An 8536-nucleotide genomic window follows, 5' to 3' on the forward strand; every position below is an offset into this window, starting at 1 on the left:
AAATAATTAGAATAATATTTCAAAAATTATTTAACAACAAAAAAAAAAGTTGTTTATTGAAAAATTCATTTAACAGATAATATTGAAACTTACTTGTCACATTTCTTCTTGTACAAAACATTGCTCTCTTGTACTGGAACGTAATAATTCATGCTGGCGGAGTACATTTTAAAAGAACCTTTTCAATCGAGTGATCAATGTAATACTAAATTATTTTTAAATTTTATCCATAATATCCATTGTGATGGGGTGGGGATTATTGCTGATCCGATATTATTTTCAACCAATCAAAGCGTCGATGCACAGCTGCTGCTATGACATCAGTCCCAGGTGTTCAAAATGCAACATGTTCAAAATTTTCAAGCGCCGATGCGCGGCTGCTATGACATCACCCACAAATGAAATGTTAGAATTATTGTCAAGGTCAAAATGTGCAAAATGCAACATATTCAAAATTTTCAAGCGCCGATGCGCAGCTGCTATGACATCATCCTCAAATGAAATGTTAGAATTATTGTCAAGGTCAAAATGTGCAAAATGCAACATATTCAAAATTTTCAAGCGCCGATGCGCGGCTGCTATGACATCATCCTCAAATGAAATGTTAGAATTATTGTCAAGGTCAAAATGTGCAAAATGCAACATATTCAAATTTTAAGCACCAATGCACCGGCTGCTGTCATCCCCCAGGTGTTCAAAATGTGCAAAATTGCAATTTTCAAGCGCCGATGCACGGCTGCTATGACATCATCCTTAATGAAATATTAGAATTATTGTCAAGGTTAAATGTGCAAAATGCAACATACTCGAGTTTTCAAGTGTCAGTGATCAAATAAAAATGTTGGTAAGGAGGCATACTCTGTCAGTATCTTTGTCAGAGGTTCAGCAAGAGCATCTCAAAAATGGCACAATTGGAAGCAAGTTTGTTGGAGCAAGCCACAAGGATGAATTCGGTGGAAGAATATATTGTGTGGGAGCAGCAATGTGACGAATACATCGAATCACTGGAAGAACAAAGTCGAATAAAACGCCCACGATTACCGATCGGAGTTCGACAATCGCTTGTCTCCCAAATCGCGCGTCTCGAAGGGTTGAAGAATTCGGTACGCAGACGTTTTGTACACGTAGGTGCCGGAAGCAGTTCGCGAGACGTCGGACTCATATGGCGAAAGATTGATACGGCGTTCGAGAGCCGCATCTTGACTGGTGCGGTGATAAACAGCAACCACATCGAACCTCGTCAATTTCTCGAGGATGCCAAAGACATTGTGATCGGACACGTGCAAAAAGTGTTGCAAAAACACACTAGTGTGAAAGTGAACACTATATTTAATGGCGAGTTTGTGTCAGGCGATAAGCGTGCTAATAAAAGTATCAATACGAAAAACTTTGAAATCTTTCGCATCTCCGATTTATATGATTGGTACAAACGCCGCGTTATCGACCCCACACTAGCATCGCTAGAAGAGTTTCAAGAACGCGATAGTGGTTGGGCATTGTCGCGAATAATCAATTTAATTGTAAATATAAACAAGTATAATCCAATGCGTGCGGGATGCCACATTAAATTACCGCGAGAAATAATGATGAAAAGAGCAGTGGTTAATGTGCAATCAAAAGACAATGCATGTTTTGCGTGGGCGGTGGTCGCTGCTCTGTACCCCGCCGATAGAAAAGTGGAACGGGAATCTTCATATCCACATTATACGACAGTGCTGAATCTCCAGGACATTGAGTTTCCAGTGACTGTGAATCAAATTGAAAAGTTTGAACTATCAAACAACATTTCGATAAATGTGTACAGCATCGAAGAAAAGAACATTGTCTCGATACGTCTCAGTGAGCAGAAGAAAGACAGACACATCAACTTGCTGTACGTGGAAGACAGCAACAATATTGGACATTTCGCATGGATCAAGAATCTCTCCCGGCTCGTGAGCTCGCAATTGAGCAAAAAAGATCACAAGAAATATATCTGCGATCGGTACGTATATTTAATTAAAAACGCAATATATAAAATATATAAAAATGTAATATATATATAAATTATATATGTGGAAAAAAAAACTAATTATTTGTTTTACAGATGCTTACACTACTTCCATTCGGAAGACAAGTTGCAGTCACATACAGTAGACTGCGGAAAGATGAATGACTGCGCTATCCGGTTACCGAGCGATAAGGACAAGTGGCTCGCGTTCAACAACTTTAATCGCAAAGAGCGACTTCCTTTTATCGTATACGCAGATCTCGAATGTGTGCTAGCAAAGACGGAAGAAGAAAAAAACTTTAAACATCACCAAGTATTTAGTATAGCATATTATGTACATTGCTCATATGACGATTCATTATCCGAGTATTATTTTCGTCGTAGTGTAGATTGCGTTTCGTGGTTTTCCGAACAACTACAAAATTTAGCGATACGCGTAAAGAATATTTTAGCAACTAACGTCCCCATGGTAAATTTAACATCAGACGAGTGGGAAAAATTTCATAGTGCAACGCATTGTCATATATGTGAGAAACCATTCATGCAAGATGACGATACACGCGTACGCGATCATTGCCATCTGACCGGGCGGTACCGAGGTCCAGCACACTCAAATTGCAACTTAAATTATAAAAACTCTTTTTGCATTCCAATAGTATTTCATAATTTATCCGGTTACGACTCACATTTCATAATTAAGGAAATAGCTACAGCGTTCGAAGGGGGAATCGAATTACTTCCAATAACTAAAGAAAAATATATATCATTTACAAAAAATGTTCAAATTGCAGAAGACAAATCCAGAAATATTAAATTACGTTTTATCGATTCATATAAATTTCTCACGACAAGTCTCGACAAATTGGCATCTTTTTTGGATAAAGACAAACTCAAAAATTTACAATTGAAATTTCAAAATTTATCCACCGAAAATTTCGAATTATTAACACGGAAAGGTGTCTTTCCATACGAATACATTGACTGTGCCGACAAGTTGCAAGATACGTGTTTACCGCCGCGCGAATCATTTTACAGTTCCTTGACCGGCGACACTGTATCCGAGAACGATTACGCGCACGCCGAAAACGTATGGGAGCAGTTCTCCATTCGAACGCTGGGCGAATATAGCGACTTATATTTAAAAACTGATGTCTTGTTATTAGCCGACATTTTTGAAAATTTCCGGGATAAATGTATCGAGAGTTATGGGCTCGACCCCGCGTATTATTATACTCTCCCCGGGTATACGTGGGACGCCATGTTAAAGCATACACGTGTAAATTTCGAACTGCTCACAGACATTGATATGGTAATGTTTATCGAACGGGGTATACGCGGTGGTCTGAGTCAATGTTCAAACAGATATGCACACGCTAATAACAAGTATATGCAGTCGTACGATCCATCGAAACCATCTTCATATCTAATGTATTTCGATGTAAATAATTTGTATGGATGGGCAATGTGTCAACCATTGCCTTATGCTGATTTTCAATGGGTCGACGATGTATCTAATTTCGACACATCATCTATCACGCTCGATTCACCCACAGGCTACATCCTCGAGGTAGATTTAGAATATCCGCGACATCTTCACGACACGCACACTGACCTATCGTTTTGCCCGACACGCGACAAGCCGCCAGGCAAGCGGGAAGATAAGCTTCTCGCAACGCTATATGATAAGAAGCGATATGTGATACACTACCGCAACCTGCAGCAATGTACGCGTCACGGCCTTCGCGTTGCAAAAATACATCGCATATTACAATTCGCGCAATCTCCATGGCTTCGAAATTATATCGAACTTAATACGCAATTTAGAACACACGCGAAATATGGTTTTGAAAAAAATTTATATAAATTGATGAATAATGCAGTATTCGGCAAAACGATGGAAAATGTGCGTAATCGGGTTGATGTAAAACTTATCACACATTGGGAAGGAAGATACGGTGCAGAGGCAATGATTGCGAAACCAAATTTCCACAGTAGAAGCATCTTTTCAGAAAATCTAATCGCTGTAGAATTACGTAAACTCAAAGTAAAATTTTACAAACCAATCTATGTCGGCATGTGCATACTCGACATCTCCAAAACATGTTTATACGAATTTCATCATGAGTACATGTCACCGCTATATCGCGACAGATGCAGGGTAATGTACACCGACACAGACAGCCTAATATACCACATCGAATGTGAAGATGTGTACGAGAATATAAAGCGCGACGTAAGCAAATTTGATACGAGCGATTACGCTGCGGACAATGTGTATGGTATACCGCTCGTGAATAAAAAAGTACCTGGTCTAATGAAAGATGAAAATAACGGTGTGATTATGACCGAATTTGTAGGGCTTAGAGCAAAAATGTATGCCTTGCGAGTGGATGGCAAGAAAGATACGAAAAAAGTAAAAGGAGTCAAGAGTAACGTTGTCGCGAGAACGATAACGTTTGGTGATTATACGCGGTGTTTGAATGAAGAGATTGTAATGACACGTAGTCAGTCGTGTATAAGATCGAAATTGCATGAAGTATACACCATCCGCGAGACAAAAATTGCTCTAAGTCCGTACGACGATAAGCGGTATATTATACCTGATTCGACCGACACATTACCATGGGGACATTACCAGATACCCTTATAAAATATAATGTAGTATAATGTGTGTGTGTGTGTGTGTGTGTGTGTGTGTGTATGATATATTGTTATGTAACATATGTGTAATATATTGTAACGATTAAAGGAAAGGATGTATTAATAAAGATTTCGTATTTCATATATTTCATGTATATTTTATATATTTTATACGTTGTACACATTATATTTTTCTTAAAATAAATAATCTATATGAATTAAATCACATTGTCCTTATGTATCCAAGAATTGTGTGAATTGTCAAATCCCAGCCATTTCACGTAAACCTCGTCACCCCTCCTGCGCAGTACTTTCTCCACAAGATACACGTCCGGATAATTCGCGCGATGCAACTCATACTCGTAAAACGCTCCAGCGACAGATGTTTTGCGATAGTCCTCGAGTAGATAGCTTACGGGATTAGTACGCTGCACTTTAACAATCTTAAAAATCTCCGTCGTCCAATTTGGCGTGTAACCCTTTTCGAAAAGTTTCTTGTACTTGCTAACGCGTACCGAGTCACCTACTTTGAATTTCGCCGGAGCGGCAATCTTTATGTTACTATATACCGTTTTTAAAAGTTTATCAGCGATCGCGGGGGTGACGTCGGCGGGTCGCATGCCGATTGTTCGGTGCTTGCGCGCGTTATAATCCGATACGAGTCGCGGCAACGCGTCGATCCACTTGTAAGTTCCATTCAGCGTAAACATCTTCCACATGTCGTTCTTCAGCGTACGATTGAATCGCTCGACGACCGATGCCTTCATTACCGAATATGTAGAATAATGATTGATGTTATGTTTCCGTATAAGCCGTTGCACGTCAGCGTTGTAAAATTCCTTCCCCATATCAGTTTGCATGTTTTTCGGGCATCTCTTGCTATCTCGAATTATTTCGGCGATAGTGTCAGCCGTCTCGCTTCCACCTTTACTCTTGAGTGGTACGGCCCACGCGTACTTGCTCAACACATCGATGATGGTGAGTATGTAGTGATAACCTTTGTTGAAACGAGAGTACGGACGCATCTCGACGATGTCGGCTTGCCACAGATCATCATATCCTCGCACTGTGACATGTCTTCGGGGAAAATTTTTTCTCGCCGGCGCGTGCAGTTCGTTCACCAACTGCCGTCTCTCCAAACTATGTTGTTTCATCGCTTCGTCGGTTTTTCCCGATCGTCGTTTACTGTTGCTTGTTTTATCGCTCATTTCCGTTACTGACCCGTTCCTGAGCCGTTCGTAGCCGTTCTTGAGCCGTTCGTAGCCGTTCTTGACCCGTTCTTGAGCCGTTCGTAGTCGTTCTTGACCCGTTCTTGAGCCGTTCGTAGCCGTTCCTGACCCGTTCCTGAGCCGTTCGTAGCCGTTCTTGACCCGTTCTTGAGCCGTTCGTAGTCGTTCTTGACCCGTTCTTGAGCCGTTCGTAATCGTTCTTGACCCGTTCTTGACCCGTTCTTGAGTCGTTCGTAGCCGTTCTTGACCCGTTCTTGAGCCGTTCGTAGCCGTTCTTGACCCGTTCTTGAGCCGTTCGTAGCCGTTCTTGCGTTGTTTACTTCCGTTCTTGACCCATTCGAAAATCGTTCTTGATTCGTTCGCAGCCTTGTTCACAGTCGTTTCTAACCCGTTCGTAGCCGTTCCTGACCCGTTCGCAACCGTTCCTGACCCGTTCGCAGCCGTTCCTGAGTTGATAGTAGCCTTGTATGTAGCCTTTAATGACTTGTTCGTAGCCTCGTTCGCAGCCCTGCTTGAGTTGTTCGTACCCTCGTTCGCAGCTGTTGCTAGGCCGTTCACTACCACTACCACTCATTGTAGTTAGATAGCAGTTCGATAATCCTTCGTAGCCGTTCGATAATTGTTCGTAGCCGTTCGATAACCCTTCGTAGATGTTTGATAACGGTTCGATAGCCGCTCCTAACCCGTTCACTGCTGCTCATTCAGGTTGATAGTCGTTTTTGAGTTAGCATTAGCTGTACGTTGAAGTTCGTTTATCGCAGTCTGTATTGCTCGCACGTCCTTCTCGAACGAAGTCAGCATCTCATCTGATTCTTTCTGTTGATTCATCAATCTTTTAACGCAGGATTCCACATACAGTTTGTTGACAGCATCAGTGTCAGCTTCAGATTGCGCTACACGACGAATCTTGCGCGATCTTGCATCATAGTTTGTAGCGATACGACACAGAGCGTTTCCGCGCACATAACTTCTCACCAATCTATCCCAATGATCGCTTGTGCCAGTTGCATCATTTCTCCGTTCGAATAATCCAAATTTGTTGATAGGCATTTTTCGATGCGAATGACGTCGATCGACTGATTAATTTTGCCGAGACCCCGTTTAATTTATAATAATGCCTGCTTCGCGAAGTTCCTCGATGATCGACAGGATCTCATTGTGAGCGTTGTGGCCAGCTCGGCGCGAAGCATCGAGCAATCGTACCCGATCCACTAGCTCGTTGGGGTCGTCCCAGTGCACGTAATCAATTTTATTGTCGGTTAGCGTCATCGCTTGAGGCATGAATACACCCTTTCCAGATTTTTTCTTTTCAATTGACATCAACGGTGCGATTATTTGTTTGTATTTGTATCCCCTGTTGCTCCGTAATTGATCTTGCGCATCATATTAGCGTTTATGCGCGTTCGTCGCCAATAATATGCTCTTGTATTTTTGTATATCGTCTTCCGTGTAAATAACATCATCGGGAATCCTCTTGAAGACTAGCTCGTATAATCCAGGTGTACCAATGTACTTTACTTTGTCTATAATTATAGAGTCATATTTATCCATGTCGAATTGTTTGTTACCGAGCAACATTCCATCCTTTTCGAAATAGACACCATATACGTGATCAATCTCATTTTTTTTATCGCCACCGAAGAGAGCACCCATGTATTTTTGTCCCAGTGGTCCGAAGTGCTCTCGCAACATTTCTTGACCTTCCGACGTTTGTAATGTGTTTCGAACGGATGTTTCAAGTGAATTGCTTGTGGTTTCGAAAACATTTTCGTTTGCGAGTGATTCGGGTATTGTAAATGATAGGATTCTCGTTGTCGCGGACTGTGTAGAGGTGGACGGTGTAGAGCTTATCGGTGGTTCATCCAGTAAAAATCCGTCCGATGTACGTGATGTCGATGAGCGATTTGTGTTTGGTCGTTTTCTCTTTTTCGGTGTCGCATCTTCCTCCTCCTCCTCGTACCGCTTAACAGCGGGTAACGTTTTAATTTTCACGTCAGCTTTACTCTCAGGTTCGTTTTTCACTGCGATCAAGCTCGCGTTGTCGACAATCTTTTGTAGTGGTTCGATAATAGGTTTAAAGTGAGTCTTGACTGCAATATCGTCATCGATCTTACCAGTCTTTAAAGCACGATGTTTCTTACGGATCGATTCGCTCGTTTTCACAATTTCCTTCGCAATCTTTTCACGCTCGCGAATGTTATGGTTATCAGCCATGTCTGCAGAGTGTTCGCGTTTCACTCTTCTCGACAGAATATCGGCAGCGACTAATCGTTTTGTGGTATCGCAAACTCGTTAAATCCTTTTCTGTATCGCCCGTTTGTAAGCAAGCTGTCCTTGTCTATCACTAGGAATCCATACTTTTGTTGCTAACAAATACGAGATAATTTACTGAAATCTTCATACGACATGTCGGTATTCACATGATCGTTGTACACGTGTTTCAAGTTGGTACCGTCCTGTTTAAACAAGATCAGTAAGTTCGCGTTGTCGCGTATAAGATGTTTTGGTATTCTCGTGTACGTCTGACAGAGATAGAAGCAATCAACGTTCGAGTGGCGTCCCATTGAAAAGTACTCTCTTATCGTATCTTGCTTGTCACACGCCACGTCATCAAAGATGAAAATCGAGTTTGGACATGCCTCGCTCGGTGGAATGACGTCACTGTTATTGGAGAATG

At 41.6% G+C, this 8536-nt stretch overlaps 1 pseudogene; it reads right to left on the reverse strand.

Moving 5' to 3' along the window:
* Nucleotides 1-6960: 6960 nt before the first annotated feature.
* On the reverse strand, nt 6961-8178 carry LOC145947402 (uncharacterized; annotated as a pseudogene).
* Nucleotides 8179-8536: the final 358 nt, after the last annotated feature.

Source organism: Prenolepis imparis, unplaced genomic scaffold (assembly GCF_030444845.1).
Source record: "Prenolepis imparis isolate NDT839.2.m4 unplaced genomic scaffold, iyPreImpa1.0 SCAF_75, whole genome shotgun sequence".
NCBI lineage: Eukaryota > Metazoa > Arthropoda > Insecta > Hymenoptera > Formicidae > Prenolepis > Prenolepis imparis.